The sequence below is a fragment of the Entelurus aequoreus genome, linkage group LG06 (assembly GCF_033978785.1).
Source record: "Entelurus aequoreus isolate RoL-2023_Sb linkage group LG06, RoL_Eaeq_v1.1, whole genome shotgun sequence".
NCBI classification, from domain to species: Eukaryota; Metazoa; Chordata; class Actinopteri; order Syngnathiformes; family Syngnathidae; genus Entelurus; species Entelurus aequoreus.
The window spans coordinates 26,035,660-26,062,295 of record NC_084736.1 but is presented as its reverse complement, the minus strand read 5'-3'; the positions used below and the strand labels follow the sequence as shown (position 1 = coordinate 26,062,295).

General features: G+C 39.9%; 1 protein-coding gene across 2 annotated transcripts in view; it reads right to left on the bottom strand.

Annotated features, from left to right (window-relative positions):
• taok2a (TAO kinase 2a) overlaps positions 1-12,891 on the bottom strand; it is a 42,638-nt gene extending 29,747 nt beyond the window's left edge. For both annotated transcript variants that reach the window (XM_062050376.1, XM_062050375.1), the window contains exon 1: positions 12,455-12,891. The gene's annotated coding sequence lies outside the window, so the exon portion shown is untranslated. The remainder of the gene's footprint in view (positions 1-12,454) is intronic.
• Positions 12,892-26,636: the final 13,745 nt, after the last annotated feature.

Genomic DNA, 26,636 nt, shown 5'->3' with positions numbered 1-26,636 from the left:
CACAAACCTCTTCACACTGCATTTATGCAAGCCAACTGATTCCCTTTCCGTACAACTGGCAAGGTAGTCCAGAACAATAGCAAACTTCCTCTGGATATCAGTCGGGGAACTCCGGATTTAAAACTCTTTCCATCAATCCCCAGAGCCTTTTGAATTAACTCTGAGACATTCAAAAGTTTTGTTTCCATGATTTTCGTCCAAAAATTCCTTCGGAAAAACTTTTCCGCCGGTCTTTCAATGCATCCGACCTACATCCGCCCCGATACATTCTTGGTAGTAGCGTCATGTTCGTAGCGCAATCCAAGATAATTTCTTGATGCTGTCTGCTTCTTAACATCAACATAGCCATTAGAGACGTAATATTTGTAATCTGTGTCAATATCACAGCCGACATCACAACAGAGCTAGGCTGTTAACGTGGTAGAAGCCACAGACGCCTGGTGTGACGTCATATCGGTCAACCGGAAATTAAATAAATTAACCGAGCTAAAAGGAAATAAGCGCCCCTTCAGTGTACGGGAGGCACACTGCGTATGACCATTGGTTGCATTAGAGAAAATGCATGGACACTTGGACTTCACACGTCGGTATGAAAATACAAGAAAACCAACTATTTGAGAAATCAGACTAATTTAGTGCATGTAATCAACCTCAATCTCGTTACCCTGCATAATGACAATAAAGCTGATTCTGATTCTGTAAACGCAGTGAATGACATTAGAAATCGACCGATTCTCGCCTCCGATATTTGGCATTTTCTACCGCTTGACCCTTTTGGAGTCGCGGGGGGTGGTGGAGCCTATCTCAGCTGCACCGAAAATACCAGCACTTTGTAGGCCTGGACCGATGTTTGATATGCCAAGTAACCGGACGATAAATCAATCAATCAATCAATGTTTATTTATATAGCCCTAAATCACAAGTGTCTCAAAGGGCTGTACAAGCCACAACGACATTCTTGGTACAGAGCCCACATACGGGCAAGGAAAACTCACCCCAGTGGGATGTCAATGTGAATGACTATGAGAAACCATGGAGAGGACCGCATATGTGGGTAACCCCCCCCCCTCTAGGGGAGACCGAAAGCAATGGATGTCGAGTGGGTCTGACATAATATTGTGAAAGTCCAACACATCAGCGAAAGTCCGGTCCATAGTGGGGCCAGCAGGAACCATCCCGAGTGGAGACGGGTCAGCAGCGTAGAGATGTCCCCATCTGATGGACAGGCTAGCGGTCCACCCCGGGTTTGGAGCAGAGTAGAAAAGAAAAGAAAAGAAACGGCAGATCAACTGGTCTAAAAAGGGAGTCTATTTAAAGGCTAGACTATACAAATGAGCTTTAAGATGAGACTTAAATGCTTCTACTGAGGTAGCATCTCTAACTTTTACCGGGAGGGCATTCCATAGTATTGGAGCCCGAATAGAAAACGCTCTATAGCCCGCAGACTTTTTTTGAGCTCTGGGAATCACTAATAAGCCAGAGTTCTTTGAACGCAGATTTCTTGCCGGGACATATGGTACAATACAATCGGCAAGATAGGCAGGAGCTTGACCATGTAGTATTTTATACGTAAGTAGTAAAACCTTAAAGTCGCATCTTAGGTGCACAGGAAGCCAGTGCAAGTGAGCCAGTATAGGTGTAATATGATCAAACTTTCTTGTTTTTGTCAAAAGTCTAGCAGCCGCATTTTGTACCATCTGTAATCTTTTAATGCTAGACATAGGGAGGCCCGAAAATAAAACGTTACAGTAATCGAGGCGAGATGTAACGAACGCATGGATAATGATCTCAGCATCGCTTGTGGACAAAATGGGACGAATTTTAGCGATATTACGGAGATGAAAGAAGGCCGTTTTAGTAACACTCTTAATGTGCGACTCAAACGAGAGAGTTGGGTCGAAGATAATACCCAGATTCTTTACAGAGTCACCTTGTTTAATTGTTTAGTAGTCAAATGTTAAGGTGGTATTATTAAATAGATGTCGGTGTTGAGCAGGACCGATAATCAGCATTTCCGTTTTCTTAGCGTTGAGTTGCAAAAAGTTAGCGGACATCCATTATTTAATTTCATTAAGACACGCCTCCAGCTGACTACAATCCGGCGTGTTGGTCAGCTTTAGGGGCATGTAGAGTTGGGTGTCATCAGCATAACAGTGAAAGCTAACACCGTATTTGCGTATGATGTCACCTAGCGGCAGCATGTAAATACTAAAGAGTGCAGGGCCAAGAACCGAACCCTGGGGAACTCCGCACGTTACCTTAACATAGTCCGAGGTCACATTGTTATGGGAGACACACTGCATCCTGTCAGTAAGATAAGAATTAAACCAAGACCAGGCTAAGTCTGTCATCCCAATACGCGTTTTGATACGCTCTAATAAAATATTATGATCAACAGTATCGAAAGCGGCGCTAAGATCAAGAAGCAGCAACATAGATGAAGCATCAGAATCCATCGTTAGCAATAGATCATTAGTCATTTTTGCGAGGGCTGTCTCCGTAGAGTGATTTGCCCTGAAACCGGACTGAAAAGGTTCACAGAGATTGTTAGACGCTAAGTGTTCATTTAGCTGCTGTGCTACAATTTTTTCGAGGATTTTCGAGATAAACGGAAGGTGGGACACCGGCCGGTAGTTTACCAGGAGATCAGGATCGAGGTTAGGTCTTTTGAGTAGAGGATGAATAACCGCTTTTTTGAATGCTAGGGGAACAGTGCCAGAGGAAAGTGATAAGTTTATAATATTTAACACTGATGGACCTAGTAATACAAAAAGCTCCTTGATAAGTTTCCCAGGAATTGGGTCAAGTAAACATGTTGTTTGTTTTGTCCCATTTACACATTTTGACAATTCCTCCAATGTTATTTCATCAAAGAGAGAGAAACTATTTTGGAGGGCGGTATCCGTCGTATATACAGTCGTATGAAAAGGAAGTCAGTAAGTTTGCCAGCCTCAACAATCGCCATATGTATCCGTTGTTATGGGTTACAAGTAGGGATGTCCGATAATGGCTTTTTGCCGATATCCGATATTGTCCAACTCTTTAATTACCGATACCGATATCAACCGATACCGATATCAACTGATATATGCAGTCGTGGAATTAACACATTATTATGCCTAATTTGGACAACCAGGTATGGTGAAGATAAGGTACTTTTTAAAAAAATTAGTAAAATAAGATAAATAAATTAAAAACATTTTCTTGAATAAAAAAGAAAGTACAACAATATAAAAACAGTTACATAGAAACTAGTAATGAATGAAAATTTGTAAAATTAACTGTTAAAGGTTAGTACTATTAGTGGACCAGCAGCACGCACAATCATGTGTGCTTACGGACTGTATCCCTTGCAGACTGTATTGATATATATTGATATATAATGTAGGAACCAGAATATTAATAACAGAAAGAAACAACCCTTTTGTGTGAATGAGTGTAAATGGGGGATCTCTAGTTACAAGAGCGGTCACTCTTTTGCATCGGTTTCAGCAGCTATAAGTGATTGTACTACAAATAATTGGTAGTAATGATAACAGTTGGTATTATCGTGTTCAATGAAAAAGATTGAAAAACTGGGATTTATAACCACATGTTGCTAAAATGATGGTGACCAACTAGCGTTAGCTTGCTGGCTATCTTATTGCTAACATGTAAACCAGTGACATTAACGTCTTTCCCCATTAAGAACAGTCATTCACCCATCTAAACTTATGTAAACTGAGTTACAGTAATCATAATAAACCAAAAGGCTGTGCTGTTTTTGCACAAAGTTATTGATATAAATTCCACAGTGTCGCGTTGAAACAGACGAGTGTCCATTCAACAGGAAGTAAACTCGTGTGACGTCACATAAACTGGAAGTGAAATAACTGATCAACCAAATACATTCATTAAAAAAAATTTACAAATGAAAATGGAACGGGATAAACATATTTAAACACACAAATACAATTCATAGGGCTCTAATGAAGCCAGAACAATATTTGACGTTTCCTCTCCCAAGAAAATATACTGTGTGGCTAGTTATTTTAGTTATTAAAAAATACAACTTGGTTAAAATATTTAAGTGTGTGTATAATTACTTTTGAGCCCATTCAACAATACCGCGATAATAATGATAACCATAATCATTTTGGTGACAATAACTTTATTTAAATATTTTATTTATTGTTGTGGTTGTGTATATTTGAGAGTGCACTACCTCTCATTAACAAAAACGAAACCTATTTTATTGCTTTTGGTTGTGATTTTCATTCAAGTGCAAAATTTTGCTAACAGAATATATATTTTTTATTAATTGTTTGTTTTATTTAACTTGGATATCCAAAATTTAACATTCCAATAATAATGTTAAAATATATAAGGAATACAAGTTTATTGCATTTTGAAAGTGTAGATTTGCATTATTATTAAGTTTTATCAATTCATCAGTGGTTAATTCGGTCTCAAAATAAAGCTGTCAATAATATCGTTATCGGCAATAATTTGTAGATCAATATATCGTCTAACAAAATGTGTTATGGGCCTAGGCTTAACTGCCATTGCTCATAAAATTAAAACTTATCGATGGATAGATCTGAAGTTGATCTCGAGATTTAAACGTCAAAAGTAAACATAAAATAATAAATATAATATCTATTATACTTACTTTTCAACACTTCTATGTGTGGGGGCCTTTTGGATCCCCGAGACCTTGAGTCTAAGTTTTTTTTTTTAAACTGTCATTGTAAAAAAAAAAAAAAAAGAGTCAAAAGCAATGTTGTTATAAATGATTTAAGCCAGTTAAGGCTCCAATCAAAGCCAAATATTTTTCTTATTTCTCCCTTCTTTTTAAAAACATGCCCCAAATAAATACTTCCAATACAACACAAACAATTCAAAATCAAATATTCCATTCTGAAATATATTTTGGGGAAAACATTGCATATTTTGTGTTTTTACCATTTAAAAACTGTTATCTTTGGGAAAAGGGGCATAAAACATACACACAATTAAAAACAATTAATGGCAACACATAGATCTGAAGTTGACCTATATATATTTAAGTGTGGAACGTGAAAAAAATAATATGTGAGTTCCTTTTAACATGACCCTTTTAAGTCCCTGGGGCCTTTAAAGTAGCAGTATAATAGAAAAACAAGTTGACTTTATATGCTTAATTGTTTTTCATTGCATCCATTAAACCTATAGACCTTGGCCATATGGTCCAAAAATAAAACCTGAAATTTTTCCACCAAAAATGTAATTTACGAGTTTTTCTCCCTACTTTTTAAAAAACCATTGAATACAAATGACAGAGATAATTCAAAACAACCCTTTCTTTAATTTGATCAAAAAATTGTAGTTTGCATCTTACTCTTACCAAATTCTAATTTGAATAATGTTGTTCTTTTTAGACTAGATATAAATGTGTACATGTTATGGAATAGTTTCCTAAATTAAGAGCTGGGAAACAATATTTATGTCCTGAATAAAATAATTATGCAAATAAAGATGCAGTATAATGCATTGTATGCAAATAATTAATCAGGAAACATTGAGAAGACTATTAGTTTTAGTAAGTGGATAAAGGCAGGCTTTTTAATTCATTCACACATCTTGGCGGTGTGCAGAACGGATGCTTTTGTGTTCGCTCTGTGCATTGTGCTCCTTCTCATCATACATGGTATCATCAGACATACCTGGTGTAAATGATTCCACCACAGTAAGATGCATTTTAAACGGAGTTCGTTTGTTGTTCAACTCATTTCCCGCCCTCGACTCAACAAAAAACACTTGAATTTATCCAAAATATATACATATCGCTAAGCCTGATTAAACCATATCCAATTGTATGTACAGTCCGCAATGTACGTGAAAATACCAAATAAACATCACAAAATGCCACAAATTCAGTCGGCCATTTTGAATATTCCGCTCTGAATATCTTCTGCAATTTCCGTGGATTCGGGGTCGGATGATGTCACGAGAGCAACACTTCTAGACTCTTGACCATATTATTAGATAGTACTTTATTGATTCCTTCAGGAGAGTTCCCTCAGGAAAATTTAGATCAGTCATATTGGAAATACGCAAACACTGTAAAGAAGTGTGGTGTTTATTACTCACAATCCTTGAGAAAGACAAGATCACATACGCTTGGCTTTTTTTTTGCATTCGAAATCATAAATAAATAGCTAACAATTGAGTCAACGGGTCGAGGCTCCTCTATTGCGCCCAATTTTTTTAACCCTTTGTAAGGATTGTGATTGATTCTTCATCTAAACGGGATTATGTGAGCGTCCCGTCGGTCGGCATCCCAGCGAGAGAGGAAATTGTACAGTACACTGATGCTATAGTGTTTCAATAAAGCTGCATCCGCTAAGTACTCGGCTTTTAAAACTTATTGCTCATCCTCTTTGTTTTCAGGCTCAAAAATATAAGATTCTGTGTCATAATTTTTAAACGCCCGTCGATTTGCTCCATTGTTTCTATAATGGAGGTTGTTGTTTTTTTGGCTTTCGCTGGGCAGGAAACCCCGGAAATGACGCAGTAACAAACTGAGAAATCACAGCTCTGCAGGCTTAGCTAAATTTGCTTTGATATGCACATTAAGTGAGGGTTCGTGGGGTGGTGGAACAAGATTGTGCAAACTTCGTGAGGCAAAGAGTTTATTCCAGTCTTGAGCCTCAGCAGCTCTAATGGAGGACGTTGTCGACTTTAGTGGGAAGGCGACAGAAGTTGGACAGCTGCCAGGGGTTGGTAAACAATGTCATGTCGATCTCTAGCTAAAAGCTAATACTAGTGAGTAATACAGTGGCATGTGGCGGGGAAGCTCGTAACTCCAATTTATGCTGGAAACTTAAAGCATACAACAAGCTGAGGGACGGCTCTCGTATCTCAAAATACTACTTTTCCCAAAATTCCCAAATTATGTGGGCTCTATTGAGAACCTCACTAATAACTTTAACGACGCCCTGCGCGAAACCATTGATAGTATAGCACCGCTAAAGCTAAAAAGGGCCACTAAAAGGCGTACCCCATGGTTTACAGAAGAAACTAGAGCTCTTAAATGATCATGTAGAAAGCTGGAACGCAAATGGCGCGCGACTAAACTTGAGGTTTTCCATCAAGCATGGAGTGATAGTTTAATAATTTATAAACGCATGCTTACCTTAGCTAAAGCTAAATACTACTCAAATGTCATCCGCCTCAACAAAAACGATCCTAAATATTTGTTCAGTACAGTAGCAACGCTAACCCGACAAGGGACTCCTCCCATTAGCTCCACCCACTCTGCAGATGACTTTATGAATTTCTTTAATAAAAAAATGTAACTCATTAGAAAGGAGGTTAAAGACAACGCATCCCAGCTACAACTGGGTTCTATTAACACATGTACGACTGTATATACGACAGATATCGCCCTCCAAAATAGTCTCTCTCTTTTTGATGAAATAACATTAGAGGAATTGCTACGGCATGTAAATGGAATAAAACAACATGTTTACTTGACCCACTTCCTGGCAAACTTATCAAGGAGCTTTTTGTAGTATTAGGTCCATCAGTGCTAAATATTATAAACTTATCACTTTCCTCTGGCACTGTTCCCCTAGCATTCAAAAAAGCGGTTATTCATCCTCTGCTCAAAAGACCTAACCTCAATCCTGACCTCATGGAAAACTACCTGCCCGGTGTCCCACCTACCGTTTATTTCGAAAATCCTCGAAAAAATTGATGCACAGCAGATAAATGAACACTTAGCGTCTAACAATCTCTGTAACCCTTTCAATCCGGTTTCAGGGGAGATCACTCTACGGAGACAGCCCTAGCAAAAATGACTAATAATCTATTGCTAACGATGGATGCAGATGCGTCATCTATGTTGCTGCTTCTTGATCTTAGCGCTGCTTTCGATACCGTCGATCATAATATTTTATTAGAGCGTATCAAAACACGTATTGGTATGTCAGACTTAGCCTTGTCTTGGTTTAACTCCTATCTTACTGACAGGATGCAGTGCATCTCCCATAACAATGTGACCTCGGACTATCTTAAGGAAACGTGTGGAGTTCCCCAGGGTTCGGTTCTTGGCCCTGCACTCTTCAGCATCTACATACTGCCGCTAGGTGACATCATACGCAAATACGGTTTTAGCTTTCACTGTTATGCTGATGACACCCAACTCTACATGCCCCTAAAGCTGACCAACACGCCGGATTGTAGTCAGCTGGAGGCGTGTCTTAATGAACTTAAACAATGGATGTCCACTAACTTTTTGCAACTCAACGCTAAGAAAATGGAAATGCTGATTATCGGTCCTGTTAAACACCGACACCTATTTAATAATACCACCTTAACATTTGACAACCAAACAATTACACAAGTCAACTCGGTAAATAATCTGGGTATTATCTTCGACCCAACTCTCTCGGTTGAGTCACACATCAAGAGTGTTACTAAAACGGCCTTCTTTCATCTCCTTAATATCGCTAAAACTCGTTCCATTTTGTCCACTGGCGACGCTGAGATCATTATTCATGCATTCGTTACGTCTCGTCTCGATTACTGTCACGTATTATTTTCGGGTCTCCCTATGTCTAGCATTAAAAGATTACAATTGGTACAAAATGCGGCTGCTAGACTTTAGACAAGATCAAGAAAGTTTGATCATATTACGCCTATACTGGCTCACCTGCACTGGCTTCCTGTGCACTTAAGATGTGACTTTAAGGTTTTACTACTTACGTATAAAATACTACACTGTCTAGCTCCATCCTATCTTGCTGATTGTAATGTACCATATGTCCCGGCAAAAAATCTGCGTTCAAAGAACTCCGGCTTATTAGTGATTCCCAGAGCCCAAAAAAAGTCTGCGGGCTATAGAGCGTTTTCTATTCGAGCTCCAGTACTCTGGAATGCCCTCTCGGTAACAGTTAGAGATGCTACCTCAGTAGAAGCATTTAAGTCCCATCTTAAAACTCATTTGTATACTCTAGCTTTTAAATAGACCCCCTTTTTAGACCAGTTGATCTCCCGTTTCTTTTCTGCTCTGCCCCCCTCTCCTTCGTGGAAGGGGGGGGCACAAGTTCGGTGGCCACGGATGAAGCACTGGCTGTCCAAAGTCGGGACCCGGGGTGGACCGCTCGTCTGTGCATCGGTTGGGGACGTCTCTGCGCTGCTGACCTGTCTCCGCTCGGGATGGTCTCCTGCTGGCCCCACTATGGACTGGACACTCACTATTATGTTAGATCCACTATGGACTGGACTTTCACATTATTATGCTAGATCCACTCAACGTCCATTGCACCGGTCGCCCAGGGGGGGTGTCCCGACATCTGCGGTCCTCTCCAAGGTTTCTCACTGTCCCATTGGGTTGAGTTTTTCCTTGCCCTGATGTGGGATCTGAGCCGAGGATGTCGTTGTGGCTTGTGCAGCCCTTTGAGACACTCGTGATTTAGGGCTATATAAGTAAACATTGATTGATGGATTGACTTTTGTGAGGATTATGTGAGCGTTCAGTCGGTCGGCATCCCAGTGAGAGTAGAAATATTACAGTAAGTGTTTGTTTTATTCTAGTTTATTATGGTTAGTTTGTATGTTTAGCATCTAGCAATGCTGCTGATGCTATAGTGTTTCAATAAAGCTGCATCCGTTCAGCACTCGGCTTCTAAAACTTATTGCTCATCCTCCTTGTGTTCGGGCTCAAAAATATAAGGTTATTGGTCATAATTTTTCCCAAAGTGATCGTTGTCGGCTCTCACAAAGTCTGCTTGATTAGCTGGGGAAGGGATCTGTGGTTTGTCCCTCGACCTCACATATCACGTGACTGGCTTGCTCATTAACTCTCAAAATGGTTTGGGAATTTCTGTGAGATTTATACTATTTTGATCATATCTTGCAAACTTTGTAAGTCTTTTGGTGTCATAAATCAGATATACAGTCGTGGTCAAAAGCTTACATACACTTGTAAAGAACATAATGTCATGGCTGTCTTGAGTTTCCAATAATTTCTATAACTCTTATTTTTTTGTGATAGAGTGATTGGAGCACATACTTGTTGGTCACAAAAAACTTTCATGAAGTTTGGTTCTTTTATGAATTTATTATGGGTCTACTGAAAATGTGACCAAGACTGCTGGGTCAAAAGTATACATACAGCAATGTTAATACTTGGTTACATGATGCTCGGTATTGTGGCCAAACAGATCAATTTTTGTTTCATCTGACATCACATGGTCAAAGAAAAGATAAGATAAGATAAGTTCTGTGGTCAGATGAAACAAAAATTTTGCTGTTTGGCTACAATACCAAGCAATATGTTTGGAGGAGAAAAGGCAATGCCTTTAATCCCAGGAACACCATCCCATCCGTCAAGCATAGTGGTGGTAACATTATGCTCTGGGCTGCCTGTTTTGCTGCCAATGGAAATAGTGCTTTACAGAGAGTAAATGGGACAATGAAAAAGGAGGATGACCTCCAAATTCTTCAGGACAACCTAAAATCCTCAGCCAGGAGGTTGGGTCTTGGGTGCAGTTGGGTGTTCCAACAGGACAATGACCCCAAACACACATCAAAAGTGTTAAAGGAATGGCTAAATCAGGCTAGAATTAAGGTTTTAGAATGGCCTTCCCAAAGTCAATGCTGGTGGACAATGCTGAAGAAACAAGTCAATGTCAGAAAACCAACAAATTTAGCTGAACTGCACCAATTTTGTCAAGAGGAGTGGTCAAAAATTCAACCAGAAGCTGGCCAGAAGCTTGTGGATGGCTACCAAAAGCGCCTTATTGCAGTGAAACTTGCCAAGGGACATGTAACCAAATATTAACATTGCTGTATGTATACTTTTGACCCAGCAGATTTGGTCACATTTTCAGTAGACCCATAATAAAAGAACGAAACTTAAATGAATGTTTTTTGTGACCAACAAGTATGTGCTTCAATCACTCTATCACAAAAAAATAAGAATTGTAGAAATTATTGGAAACTCAAGACAGCCATGACATTATGTAATTTACAAGTGTATGTAAACTTTTGACCACGACTGTATATGATAATAGCTATAATATAGAGTCAACTTGTTTTTCCAATATACTGGTACTTGGGCATTCGTCAAAATTGAGGGGAGCCATATTGGTTATGATAATTAAAAATATATAAAAATGGCCCCCGCATGCTCTAATTTTTCAGTGTGCAGCCTTCAGTGAAAAAAGTTTGGACACCTCTGCTCTAAAACATAAAAATCAAAATGGAAACAAAGACACACTATTCGTTTGTACTTAGCCATTCAGTGTTGCATGACATGTGGTTAGTCAGTGATGCCGAATGAGCATCACATGACTCAGGAACACATTTGGATAATGGAAGCTGACAACTCCACACACTACCAGTAGACTGACAGCTGTGACTTATTTTTAACTTTCATAAATGAAACACGTCTGTCAATTTTCTGACTTCTTGGGTCTGGGGATTTGGTTTTAGGTGGGGGGATTGTGCAATTTTTTTCTCAAAGTTTGCCGATGATGTCAAAAGTGTCCAATTCGTCTGCATCATGTCATTGGTTTCCTTCCATTGAAACAGAACGTGTGAACAATAACGATATATGACAAAAGCGAATATAAATAGACGATTGTTGCAAAACTATCATTGAACTCCTCCCCAAGTGGAGGAGTTCAAGTACCTCTGACTCTTGTTCACGAGTGAGGGAAGAGTGGATTGTGAGATCGACAGGCGGATCGGTGCAGCGTCTTCAGTAATGCGGACGCTGTATCGATCCGTTGTATCGATCCGTTGTATCGATCCGTTGTGGTGAAGAAGGAGCTGAACCGGAAGGCAAAGCTCTCAATTTACCGGTCGATCTACGTTCCCATCCTCGCCTATGGTCATGAGCTTTGGGTTATGACTGAAAGGACAAGATCACGGGTACAAGCGGCCGAAATGAGCTTCCTCAGCCGGGTGGCGGGGCTCTCCCTTAGCGATAGGGTGAGAAGCTCTGTCATCCGGGAGGAGCTCAAAGTAAAGCCGCTGCTCCTCCACATCAAGAGGAGTAAGATGAGGTGGTTTGGGCATCTGGTTAGGATGCCACCCGAACGCCTCCCTAGGGAGGTGTTTCGGGCACGTCCGACCGGTAGGAGGCCACGGGGAAGACCCAGGACACGTTGGGAAGACTATGTCTCCCGGCTGGCCTGGGAACGCCTCGGGATCCCCCGGGAGGAGCTGGACGAAGTGGCTGGGGAGAGGGAAGTATGGGCTTCCCTGCTTAAGCTGCTGCGCCCGCGACCCGACCTCGGATAAGCGGAAGAAGATGGATGGATGGATGGATGATTGTTGCAAAACTGATGGAGATACCTTATCTTATTCGGCTCTACCTTCGCAAAGTGTGGACTGACGTGCCAACAACATCCTGATGTAATCATACAATTGTCTTTAGAAAACATTTAGACGCTAACTGGCTAAAAGTAGTTTTACTTACCGCGGCTTATTGTGGTTCCGCTCTGGAACGAAAAACCAGCGATAGCAGTCCAGCTAACGAGCGAATGTCCTCATTGCAGCAGCAAATCAACACGGTGTTTGCTCATCTTCACCACAATACCTCCAATGAAATTGACCGGGCTGTGCTTCAGAAAAGGCCCGCCGGTCGCTCCTGACTCGCCCGTTAGCTCCGCTCTCCTCTCCGCTGCTAACATCCGATACACTGCTAGCTTTAGCCCTGCTAGCTTGCAACGTTAGCGCCTGTGCGGGGTGTGGCTGGTGTTTGGCCACGAAGCTCCAACTCTGGGTCTAATGTCCCATCGATGATCGGATAATTATCCTTTAAAACTTTATTTCAAACATAAGCCCAATTTTTCTCTTGGCCTTGATTCAGCCACCGTTTTTGTTCAAGATGGCACAGACAGATGGGGGCGGGACTCCAGTGCAAGCCGGAAAACTATTTTCTCTACTTCCGGTAAGACTTCCACTTCAAAAAATAAAAAACCGAAAACTACGTTTAGTTTTTCAAAATGAGATAGTTTAAAGCATTCATACTCATAAAGGATGTCTTGATCATCCATCCATCCATTTTCTAACGCTTGTCCCTTTTGGGGTCGCGGGGGGTGCTGGGGCCTATCTCAGCTGCATTCGGGCGGAAGGTGGGGTACACACTGGACAAGTCGCCACCTCATCACAGGGCCAACACAGATAGACAGACAACATTCACACTCACATTCACACACTAGGGCCAATTTAGTGTTGCCAATCAACCTATCCCCAGGTGCATGTTTATGGCGGTGGGAGGAAGCCGGAGTACCCGGAGGGAACCCATCATGTCAACTTTATTCACAAACACCGGTTTATTTTTGTTATTCAAACTATTTCCTCTACTTCCGGTAAGACTTCCACTTCAAAATATGAAAAACGAAAACTACATTTAGTATTTGGGGGGCGGTATAGCTCGGTTGGAAGAGTGGCCGGGCCAGCAACTTGAGGGTTCCAGGTTCGATCCCCGCTTCCACCATCCTAGTCACTGCCGTTGTGTCCTTGGGCAAGACACTTTACCCACCTGCTCCCAGTGCCACCCACACTGGTTTAAATGTAACTTAGATATTGGGTTTCACTATGTAAAGCGCTTTGAGTCACTAGAGAAAAAGCACTATGTAAATATAATTCACTTCACTAATTCACTGTTTCAAAATAAGATAGTTTAAAGCATTCATACTCATATATTATGGGCCGTTATTTTCGGCGGTAACTAGTAGTCTAACGCGTTATTTTTTATATTCAGTAACTCAGTTACCGTTACTATATGATGCATTACTGCATTATTTTACGTTATTTTTTATGTAGTATCGGCTAGAAACAGAAGATCTGAGTGTGTTGTATTGGAGAGTTGCAGTGTCGTCCTTCTGATTCTTCCTGTGTCACGAGAGGCGCTCTGTGTGTGTGTGTGTGTGTGTGTGTGGGGGGGGGGGGGGGTCTGTGTTTACTAACAAGTCATCATGGCGGAGCAGAAGCCGAGTTTCTTAACATGGAGATATTCTCACTACTTTTCTTTTGTCGAGCACAAAGAAAATAAAATTTTAGTTAAATGTAAGTTGTGTCTTGGATCAAAGATCATATCTACTGCCCAAAACAGCAATTCAAATCTGCTGAAACAGCTACAAAAGCAACATGCTTCGACGAAGCTAGTAAAGAGAGACACAGACTCTACTTCCGGTAAGACTTCCACTTCAAGAAATAAAAACCGAAAACTACGTTTAGTTTTTCTAAATAAGATAGTTTAAAGCAGGGGTCACCAACGCGGTGCCCGCGGGCACCAGGTAGCCCGTAAGGACCAGATGAGTAGCCCGCTCCCACACAGCAAAAACACTCCGCGGCGGATCCCCCGCGCAGGTATCGCGCTTTCCGGAACGGAACCGCGAAACGGATCCGCATCGGCGTCCATTTGCACTCAGGAACGTATCCGCCACGGCGGCAGGTAGCGGATCCGCCGTGGCGGCGCGCTGAATGCGCTCCGCACCCAAGATCAAAGCCTAACCTCCCGCCGCGGACCAGCAACGGACTCATAAAAACCCTGGCTCATCTGGCCGTTTTGGACCCCTTTATCTTATTTTCAAAATCCCTTCTGTTCTTGCTGTAGGATAAAATAGGAAACTAAAAAATTCACTAAGCCCTACTACAGCAATATAGGCTTACATATGCATTGCCTTGTATTTTTAAACTAACAATATTGTCAATAGGCAGAAACAGAAAATGGTCAATTCACTCTATAAAGTAAATATATATAATATATATTTAAAAAGTAAATATACATATTTAATCTATTAGGCTACAACTTCAAGGAAACGCTGCTCCATGCACAGCTAACATATCAGAAAATGAATAACTGGTGAATGACAAGAAGTCCAATAAAAGGTTGTTTATTTATACATATACATCTCTATTCCTCCTGAGGAGGTGGAAGCGGGACTCGTCTCCTCGTTGCCCGATCCCCCGCCAAGTTGAACCACCTGATGGCGTGTTTGGTGACCTCGGCGTCCGTGGCTGACCTTGTCAACACATTTTTACTCACAGCACCTGTAATCAAACAAGATTACAAGACAGATACGTTTATGTTTATGGTAGGAAGCATCCAAAGCCAAGTATGCTTACACAATACAAAATATGTGATAGGTATTAAGGAGATTACATTTGAAAAAAAAAACATGACTTAAAGTTACTGGAGGTGGTTAAAATAAAGTGCGTAAACTATGAATTTGTGATCAGGGTATAGGTGTGCAAGACATCCAAAATGTTTAAACAATATCGTTATTTGGTTCCTTGATCAGAGTACTTGTTTGGCTCTGTTGGATGACGGCGGCGGGGGGTTGAGGGTGGGGGGCATAAATAAATATCCATAACCCAACTTTGGGAGGTTGACATTGTTTTCTTATTATATTTGTACTATCATTCTATGTTTGTATTCGTGTAGGCCAGGGGTGTCCAAAGTGCGGCCCGGGGGCCATTTGCGGCCTGCAGGTCATTTTTTAACGGCCCCAGGGCACATTTTTAAAAAATATGATCGAAATAAATAAAAAACATTAAAAGTGGTATTTAAAGAGCAAACAGGTGAAATGTAACAAGAAAATGTAGCAATGTTTACTCTAATCACACAAAGCTGCCATGTAGGCTGTTTCTTTCTTTAAAAAATAATAATGAATCAAAATCAATGTCATTATGAATTATTGACCTATTCAAGGCTTAAGAAGTTTACCTTCGCAATCAGCTGGTCTTGGTTGTGCTTAATAGTTTCCAGCAGGCTAAGGATCTGGATTACCTCAGGCGCTGTTGACAAACAGCAGTATAAAATTAACATGTTTCAGTGTTTATCCTCATTACTCATAATCCTGACATTAGCTATTGACCTTAGTTAATGACAAAAGTTATTGACAAAGTTTGAAGAAAATATGTGATTGCTTGTGAATTTGAATTTTTTCCAAAATTTGTGGCACAGAATGACCATCCGGTATTTGTCAGTTATTGCTCACCAGAGCAGGAAATGTCGTCGGCCATTCTTTCCCCTCGCCATGTTGGCCTGTAGGCCAGGCTGGATCCAGGCTCCTCTGTCTGCCACATGTTGAGGTCTGCTGGTGAGGGGGTGGAGGGAGTCGAGGAGGGACTGCCGTTCCTAGTGAGGTGGGCATTGTGAGAGAGCCATTAATTAACCATGACTGGTAATACCCAAGGGGCCTATCTATACACTAATATTTCAGAGATCAGTCCCTACCTTGTGTAACTCTCTGCATGTTTAATGCATGTGCTGGTGAAGGCATATGAATACATCCTTCCCCATGGTGAGGTGCTAAGGGAGATAAATTGGTATTAAATGGTTGTGATCTGTTAACCATGGTTACTGGATGCTGAGATATTATTTTGGAGATCAGTCTTTACCTAGAAAGTTATCTCCAGTTGAGGAGTCGAGTTGACAAGTACTCATGACTCTTGCTGGCACTCGGCGAGACGGTGGAGCTGGGAGAAGGGATACAAGGAGAGGGGAATATCTTTAGCACTAAGAATGTTAACCATATCTTTAAAATTTATGTGGTGGTTTCGTCTACAATGCTAAATATATCCTGTGGTGTACCTCAGGGATCAATATAGGACCTAAATTATTCAATGTCTAGATAAATGACATTTGTAAAGTTACAAAAGATTTAAAGTTAGTATTATTTGCGAATGATACAACAGCGTTTTGTTCAGGAGAGAACACACAGAAGATAATACAAATAATAACAGAAGAAATTAACAAATTAAAAAGATGGTTTGACAAAAACAGACTATCTTTGAATCTCAGTAAAACTAAAATAATGCTATTTGGTAACAGTAGAAAAGAAAGTCCAACACAAATACAAATAGACGGAATAGAAATTGAAAGAGTAAATGAAACCAAATTTCTAGGTATAATGATTGATGATACATTGAACTGGAAATCTCAAGTAAAAAATATACAACATAAAGTAGCAAGAAACACGTCAATAATGAATAAAGCAAAACATGTTCTAGACAAAAAATCACTTCATATTCTCTACTGTTCACTAGTGTTACATATCTGAGTTATTGTGTAGAAATATGGGGAAATAATTACAAAAGTACACTTCATTCATTAACGGTGTTACAAAAAAGATCAGTTAGAATAATATATAATGTTGGATATAGAGAACACACAAATCCTTTATTTATTGAATCAAAGATACTGAAATTCCACGACATAGTGAATTTGCAAACAGCTAAAATTATAAACAAAGCAAACTATAACCTGCTACCCAAGAATATACAACAATTCTTCTCAAAAAAAGGAGAAAAATAATCTTAGAGAGAAATGTAATTTAAAACATTTGTACGCACGTACAACACTTAAGACCTTCAGTATATCAGTATGTGGAATTAAATTATGGAATGCATTAAGCAAAGCAATCAAACAATGTACTAATATGATCAATTATTTATGCTTACATGTGGAAATAATAATAATAATCGTAAATAAAATAATAATAATAAAAAAGGTAAATAAAGCATAAAATAGTCTCTAATAAATTAATTAAATAAAAAACAGCATATAAAATATATACATCAGCAAATAACAAAAATACAGATCAAGAAAAAGGATCCTTAATATGTGCAGCAATTTTTCCCACTCACATCACCTCATTTTATATTTTTTTCTACAATTAACTATGCCAAAAAACACATAGACATACCTTTTTTTTTGTAATGGAAACAAAAACAACAGGGCGTCACACACAGCCAGTCCACAGTAAACAGGATCTCGAGCTCCACTAAAGAACAAAGAAATAAATAATACACACTCATATTAATGGAAAAGAACGGCTGTTTCCACTCCGTTAACGTTACGTTGCTGACTAACGCAGTAACGTTAGCGACCTGGGCCTAAACAACACTGACAATAAAGTAATACGCTTTCGTTTCAAGCAGTTGGAAATATGTGGAATATCGTAGCATGTAACCTACACACATTCACAGCGTCTAACAAAAGATGGCCTAAGTCAGGGGTCGGCAACCTTTACCACTCAAAGAGCCATTTTTCAAGTTTCACAAATTAAAGAAAGTAATGGGAGCCACAAAAAAATTTTTTACATTTAAAGTGAAAAACTCCGCATACAAAGCTTAAATGCTGTGTACTATGTTAACCAGGGGTCTCTGACACACGCACCGGCACACACTTTAATGTGGACATTTGATGTTAGTGCAGCCCGCGAGTTTTGAATAACTGATTGGCGCTTGATAGCGTCATACTTTCCAACCCTCTCATTTTTCCCGGGAGACTCCCGAATATCAGAGCGTGATGGCACTGCATTTGGCGCCTTCTACAGTCTGCCCTAACAGTGTACCTGCTCGACTATACGTTCAATGCAGTTTCAGCTTGTTATACGTACAATGCAGTTTCAGCTTGTTCACGTATGCGACAGCAAGGCGTGCTAACTCAGCTGCCACACATCTTTCACTGACGGTACCAATACCCAGAATACCATTCAGCACTAACTCTTCCGTACTAGGTCAGCAGCCACACATCTTACACTGACGGTACTAATACCCAGAATCCCATGCAGCACTAACTCTTCCGTACTAGGTCAGCAGCCACACATCTTACACTGACGGTACCAATACCCAGAATCCCATGCAGCCCTAGCTCTTCCGCTCAACCAACGCACGGAGAGGGGGGGGGGGGGGTTGATGTGTGGGGGGATTTGGTGGTAGCGGGGGTGTATTAGGACTGCATGGGATTCTGGGTAATGGTTGTGTTGTGTTTATGTTGTGTTACGGTGGGATGTTCTCCAGAAATGTGTTTTTCATTCTTTTTTGGTGTGGGTTCACAGTGTGGCGCATATTTGTAACGTAACAATGTTAAAGTTGTTTGATACGGCTACCGTCAGTGTAAGCTGTGTGGCTGATGAGTAAGTATGCTTTGCTGTCTCCTGTGTGTGCAAGTAATAACAACATGCAACATGTGGCTGGACTGGCACACTGTATGTTATAGAGGACAATTACTGCAGTGAAATTAGGGCACGCCCCTTAACTAGTAATTACAGCGTAAATAGGATTATTTATCCCTGGGAAATAACTATGAGAGACACTGAGATCCATAAGTCTCCTGGGGAAATCGGGGGCGTCGGCATGTATGTAGCTGAGCCGCATCAGAGTGGTCAAGGAGCCGACCCCTGGCCTAAGTTAACTGTATTGAACTTTTTACTCGCCGGCTTCACGCGGGAAACTTTCACATTCTGGAGTCGGGGTCCCCCTGAACACAAAACACAGATAAAAGACAATTTTACAATAGCACGGAAATGACCGTCGTTGTGTGGTTTTTTTGACGAATAACAATCTTTTCCACTTTTCTTCGCTCGGGCCTCACCTACCGCGTGCAGCCATTTTGAAATTTCTGGATACGTGACGTCAGACGCACGTCCCCATGCAAAGCATTCTGGGAGGCGGCGCTGGAAATAAAATAGCCTTTTTTTACAGAATATAAAGTTTTACTGCTAGTCCTAATATCAAACAACGTCATTACAATCATACATAAATGATGATGGAAACACAAAGGCTGATCTTTACTGCGAATGTAGCAATAAATTAATAAATCTATACTTACGTTCGTGTTCCAGCAAAGAAAGTCCAGAGATCTTGGCTCATGCGCGTACACGCTAGTAGGCGCGTCCACGTCTGCGGGTGCAGACATTGGTCGGCTCAGCGCGCGTAGGCGGAGCCTATAACTCTAGGCGGCGCGCGCCGGTTTAGTTTGTCGCGTCCGCGTATGCGAATCAGACACGAGTCCGCTCAGGATCAGCTGTCTGACCGTACAATTTTCAGAGGCGGAGCTGTATCCGGAGCCAAAACGAATGTGACAGTAACGCGGGTTGGGCGACTTGAAGGCGGATCCGTATAGCAGTCTTCTGCTGTGTGGGCTGGCCTGTTCTAAAAATAGCTCAAATAGCAGCACTGTAGCGGCGAACAGCTGTCTCGTCAGCTGATGCGCGTAACTGCGGCTGCTTGGCAACCATCCGAACCCCACTTAATAAAATTATATTTTATTTTAGAGCACATCCACATCCCTATTCACCTAGGCAACCCCAGGAAATGTATATAATTCGGCATTATTATCAGTTTACGTTCACGCGCAGGTATAACGCGGCGCGCTCCCGTCTCGTCTGCTGGTGCGCGAGCCCGGTAATTAGACAGCTGTGTCAAATCAAGGAGCCAAAAGACGCCAGCGCAGAATGGAGAAATGTTTGGTTCATTACAGATAACACAGAGTTGTGCCAAAAGTGTACCAAAAACCAAAAGCTGAACGGACAGCCGGTAAGATTGCACTTTATTTCTCTTTGTGGGTGTGGCGCACCTGTTGCGCTGGTGAGATGGGGGGGAAGTTGTGTGCATGTAGCGTGCTGAGTCTGGAGGCTAAATAAAATACACACGGTGTTTTGTGTAACTGTTGTTTAGCAAGGAAGTGTTGTGATTCTTTGCTTAGTTTGATAAATGTTGGAGCAGTTTGCTTCATCAGGAGGGTGAAGTCGCTCAACTTAAAGTGTTGGATTTAACTGTGTTAGATCATTGGCTGCTAGTGAGGGCATAGAAAAGGGGTATTTTTCTACCAGTAGACAGCGTTTAAGATTGAGTGTTTCACTGCTAAATTAATAATATATTTATATTGGATATGGATTTTAAATATGTATCTAAAATAGGTGGTTATAATTGGTTAGGTATTTATGTATTTGCATATTGGGTTTTCTGCTGCATTTATCTATTGTGTTTCTGGTGTTAAATGTATTTTATATGTATCTTGGTGCATTTATGTTGAGACAATTTATTTAAAATCTGAATTAACTTAAAGGGAAAATATTAATACATTTTCTTGCACTTGTTTAATTAGGTGTTTGATAGCCTAATTAATAATGGTAAATTATGGGATTAATAATTGATAGATTTTTTACAGCATGTTAATCTTGTGGTGTTTTGTCCTTAAAGGTTTTTCACCTACTAAAGAAGCTAAAGGCTACTAAAGACAGCTAATGACAGCTAAAGAAACTAAAGTCTACTAAAGTCTACTAACACTGCTAAAAAGACTAAAGAAGAAAAAAGAAGCTGTTTCTTCGTTGGAAAAACTGTTGCAAACTAAAGGAAAATAAAAGGAAAAAAGTAACTACAGTCTGGTCTTTTGAGTGAAATACAGAAGCTACATTCAGCATTGTATTTAAAGTGTGGGATAAGCACAGTGAAAAAAGCAAAACACTTACCAGTGAGTTGCCTCTATTTTTTAAATGTTATTTATTTACTAGCAAGCTGGTCTCGCTTTGCTCGACATTTTTAATTCTAAGAGAGACAAAACTAAAAAATTTAAAAATCCAAGAAAATATTTTAAAGACTTGGTCTTCACTAACTGACAAAGAAACAGATAACAGATTTGGTGTCCAGTTCAAAGTGTGACATGATTTATTTAAAAATTTGAGAGTTGACTTTTGTATTTTACATGAGTTATTATTTGTACAAACATGGTGCAAAGTAATTCATGATTTGTTCAAAAATGTTAGTGGCTAGCTAGTTAAAATGGGATATTGTGATTTCACAAGACTGTCTTAGAAGTGATCAATTGAAAATGTTTAATTTGAAAAATGTGCACTTAGAGAAAATATAAAAATAGTGTTGCATATTGATATTTATGTTTCTACATATATTTATTGTGAGAAATCATTAAGATGATCAGTGTTTCCACGAAGATCAATCAATCATCAATCAATCAATGTTTATTTATATAGCCCTAAATCACAAGTGTCTCAAAGGGCTGTACAAGCCACAACGACAACCTCGGTGTCGAGTGGGTCTGACATAATATTGTGAAAGTCCAACACATCAGCGAAAGTCCAGTCCATGGTGGGGCCAGCGGGAACCATCCCGAGCGGAGACGGGTCAGCAGCGTAGAGATGTCCCCATCTGATGGACAGGCTAGCGGTCCACCCCGGAGCAGAGTAGAAAAGAAAAGAAAAGAAACGGCAGATCAACTGGTCTAAAAAGGGAGTCTATTTAAAGGCTAGAGTATACAAATGAGTTTTAAGATGAGACTTAAATGCTTCTACTGAGGTAGCATCTCTAACTTTTACCGGGAGGGCATTCCATAGTATTGGAGCCCGAATAGAAAACGCTCTATAGCCCGCAGACTTTTTTTGGGCTCTGGGAATCACTAATAAGCCGGAGTTCTTTGAACGCAGATTTCTTGCCGGGACATATGGTACAATACAATCGTCAAGATAGGCAGGAGCTTGACCGTGTAGTATTTTATACGTAAGTAGTAAAACCTTAAAGTCGCATCTTAGGTGCACAGGAAGCCAGTGCAAGTGAGCCAGTATAGGCGTAATATGATCAAACTTTCTTGTTTTTGTCAAAAGTCTAGCAGCCGCATTTTGTACCATCTGTAATCTTTTAATGCTAGACATAGGGAGGCCCGAAAATAATACGTTACAGTAATCGAGACGAGATGTAACGAACGCATGGATAATGATCTCAGCATCGCTTGTGGACAAAATGGAACGAATTTTAGCGATATTACGGAGATGAAAGAAGGCCGTTTTAGTAACACTCTTAATGTGTGACTCAAACGAGAGAGTTGGGTCGAAGATAATACCCAGATTCTTTACCGAGTCGCCTTGTTTAATTGTTTGGTTGTCAAATGATAAATATCATTAATTATTAATAATAACATAGAGTTAAAGGTAAATTGAGCAAATTGGCTATTTCTGGCAATTTATTTAAGTGTGTATAAAACTGGTAGCCCTTCGCATTAATCAGTACCCAAGAAGTAGCTCTTGGTTTCGAAAAGGTTGGTGACCCCTGGTTTAAAGCATTCATACTCGTAAATTATGTCTTGATCATGTCAACTTTATTCACAAACACTGATTTATTTTTGTTAGTCAAACTATTTCCTCTCCTTCCGGTAAGACTTGCACTTCAAAAAATAAAAACTGAAAACTAAGTTTAGTTTTTCAAAATAAGATCATTTAAAGCATTCATACTCATACATTATGTTTTCATCATGTCAACTTTATTCACAAACACTGATTTATTTTTGTTATTCAAACTAAACTCATAAATTACATTACAGTGCTGCGTGCATTTGGCAATTTAGTGGCTTCTGTTGCTGCTTTGTGGTGCTTTTTCGGGAACTTGTGGATCTGCCTCATGGGGAGCCATGACCATGTTTGCGCCGGAGATCGGCTGCAAACATGGGACCCAGTAGATGCGGCCTTAGCGTTGAGCGTCAGGATGGACGAGCTTTTCGCGGAGCCCTGGCGATACTCGCTCATTCGCACGGATTGCACAATGGCCGAGAGCTAGTGGGCAGCCTAGGACAGCTGCCTCCTTATCTCCATTGCAGCGGTGGCTTGTGCCCGCTCAGATCAAGGTGGTTTGCGATGTGCGTCAATTTTTTCTGTTTTGGGGGGGTTTATTATTGTACTAAATGAAGAGCACACAGGTTGATGACAGACTTCATATTTCCCGGAAGTGCCTCGACTTCGAAATTCCTTTGTCTTACAGTGTTGGGACTAACGTGTTACAAAGTAACGTTACTGTAACGCCGTTAGTTTCGGCGGTAACTAGTAATCTAACGCGTTATTTTTTATATTCAGTAACTCAGTTACCGTTACTACATGATGCATTACTGCGTTATTTTACATTATTTTTTATGTAGTATTGGCTAGAAACAGAAGATCTGAGTGTTTTATTGGAGCGCTGCAGTGTCGTCCTTCTGAATGTTCTTGTGTCACAAGCCGGAGGCGGTGTGTGTGTGTGTGTGTGTGTGTGTGTGTGTGTGTGTGTGTGTGTGTGTGTGTGTGTGTGTGTGTGTGTGTGTGTGTGTGTGTGTGTGTGTGTGTGTGTGTGTGTGTGTGTGTGTGTGTGTGTGTGTGTGTGTGTGTGTGTGTGTGTGTGTGTGTGTGTGTGTGTGTGTGTGTGTGTGTGTGTGTGTGTGTGTGTCCGGGGGTGCGGGAAGGGGAGCGGAGAGGGGGCGTGTCTGTGTTTACTAACAACGGAGCCGCAATCGAGTGTCTTAACATGGAGATATTCTCACTTCTTTTTTTTTTGTCGAGCACAAAGAAAATAACATTTTAGTTAAATGTAAGTTGTGTCTTGGATCAAAGATCCCGTCTACTGCCCAAAACAACAATTCAAATCTGCTTGGTTAGGCTTTGTGTATGTCACGTGTGCCTTCCTTAGGGGAAGCCAGGTTTACAGCTATGTTGTTGTTATGCTGTTTGTTACTTATGTATGCTATGTTGCAGCTATTTAAAATAGTTTTGTCAATTTGTTCTGGCCTGAAATAAATTGGCCCTTTGAAACATATCTTTGTCTTTGTGTGTTGTATGTAGACCACATTGCTTAGCAGAGTTCAGTGATGCAAATGCATGTCAAGTTGATCAACAGATTGTATTATTCTCCAGTGCAATAACAGTACTGAAATGAAGGCTAAAAGGGCATTAATGGGAGCTTTTAAAAAAAAAAAAAAAAAAAAAAAAAGTAACTAGTTACTTTTCACAGTAACGCATTACTTTTGGTGTAAGTAACTGAGTTAGTAACTAAGTTACTTTTGAAATAAAGTAACTAGTAACTGTAACTAGTTACTGGTTTTCAGTAACCAACCCAACACTGGTGTCTTATTTCTCAACGTGCCATTAAAGGCCTACTGAAACCCACTACTACCAACCACGCAGTCTGATAGTTTATATATCAATGATGAAATCTTAACATTGCAACACATGCCAATAAGGCCGGGTTAACTTATAAAGTGCAATTTTCAATTTCCCGCTAAACTTCCGGTTGGAAACGTCTATGTATGATTCGTATGCGTAGCTCTGTGAGGTCCGGTTGCTAAGTTGCTAAGTTAGCTTCAGCGTCGTTAGCAACAGCATTGTTAAGCTTTGCCAGGCTGAAAATTATTAACCGTGTAGTTACATGTCCAAGGTTTAATAGTATTGTTGATCTTCTGTCTATCCTTCCAGTCAGGGATTTATTTATTTTGTTTCTATCTGCATTTGAGCCAGATGCTATCACGTTAGCTAAGTAGCTAAAGAGCTTCGCTGATGTATTGTCGTGGAGACAAAAGTCACTGTGAATGTCCATTTCGCGTTCTCGACTCTCATTTTCAAGAGGATATAGTATCCGAGGTGGTTTAAAATACAAATCCGTGATCCACAATCGAAAAAGGAGAGTGTGTGGAATCCAATGAGACCTTGTACCTAAGTTACGGTCAGAGCGAAAAAAGATACACCCTGCACTGCCTCTCGAGTTCTTCACTCTAACGTTCCTCATCCACGAATCTTTCATCCTCGCTCAAATTAATGGGGTAATCGTCGCTTTCTCGGTCCGAATCTCTCTCGCTCCATTGTAAACAACGGGGAATTGTGAGGAATCCTTCCTCCTGTGACGTCACGCTACTTCCGGTATAGGCAAGGCTTTTTTTTTATCAGCGACCAAAAGTTGCGAACTTTATCGTCGTTGTTCTATACTAAATCCTTTCAGCAAAAATATGGCAATATCGCGAAATGATCAAGTATGACACATAGAATGGATCTGCTATCGTCTAAATAAAAAAAAAATTCATTTCAGTTGGCCTTTAATCAACACACAAAATATGACATCTAAAAATCATCCAAAATTATACCCGACGGTAAGTTTGCATCTCTCTACCTATAGTTTAAGATACATTGTTCAGGAGAAAACTTGAAGGAAGTGTTGAGGATAATAGAGGTTGAGTTGCTTCTGCTAAAAAAATGGTTTGATATTAAGTTATCATTAAATGATAAGAAAACTAAATGTATGGTGTTTAGTGGTGCAAGGACAAATTGTGAAGCAAAATTAAAAATAAATCAAGTCGAAATTGATAGAGTATATGAAACTAAGTTCTTGGGAATAATAATTGATCATAAATTATGTTGGAAACCGCAAATTGAATATATAAAGGGGAAAATATCCAAATCCATTGCTATTCTTTATAAAGTAAGACACATGTTGAATAAGAAATGTCTGCATATGTTATGTTATTCTTTTATTTTTCCATATCTAACATATTGTGTTGAAGTTTGGGGAAATGTTTATAAAACAAACATAGACTCAATAAATAAATTTTAAAAAAGGGTAATTAGAATAATACACAAAGCGTGCTACTATGAACCTACCAATCCATTGTTCATATGTTCTAATGTGTTAAAATGTTCAAATATTGTGTTTTTAAAAACAATGGAAATTGTGTTTCGAATAAAGAACAGCCCTCCAGCTTGTATTCTTAGGTTATTTAAATTAAGAGGAGAAAATTATAATTTATGGGAGATATTGATTTTTTAAATATGTAATGTAAGAACGAATATAAAATACAAATGTATTTCATTTTTAGGAGTTAAATGGTGGAACAAGCTCAGTGATGAGTTGTATACATGTAGTTCTTAGTTAAGGTTTAAGAAAGCCTTGAAAGGTGAAGTAATAGAAAATTATAAAATATAGCAACGATTACTTTAATCCCATTGATTTTTTGAACGTTGATGTTCAAGGCAATCTAATTTTCAGTGAATAGTATAGGATAGGCAAATATAAGCCTTGGCTTCAGCCTATTCCTTTTTCGGTCATTCTTTTTCTTTTTG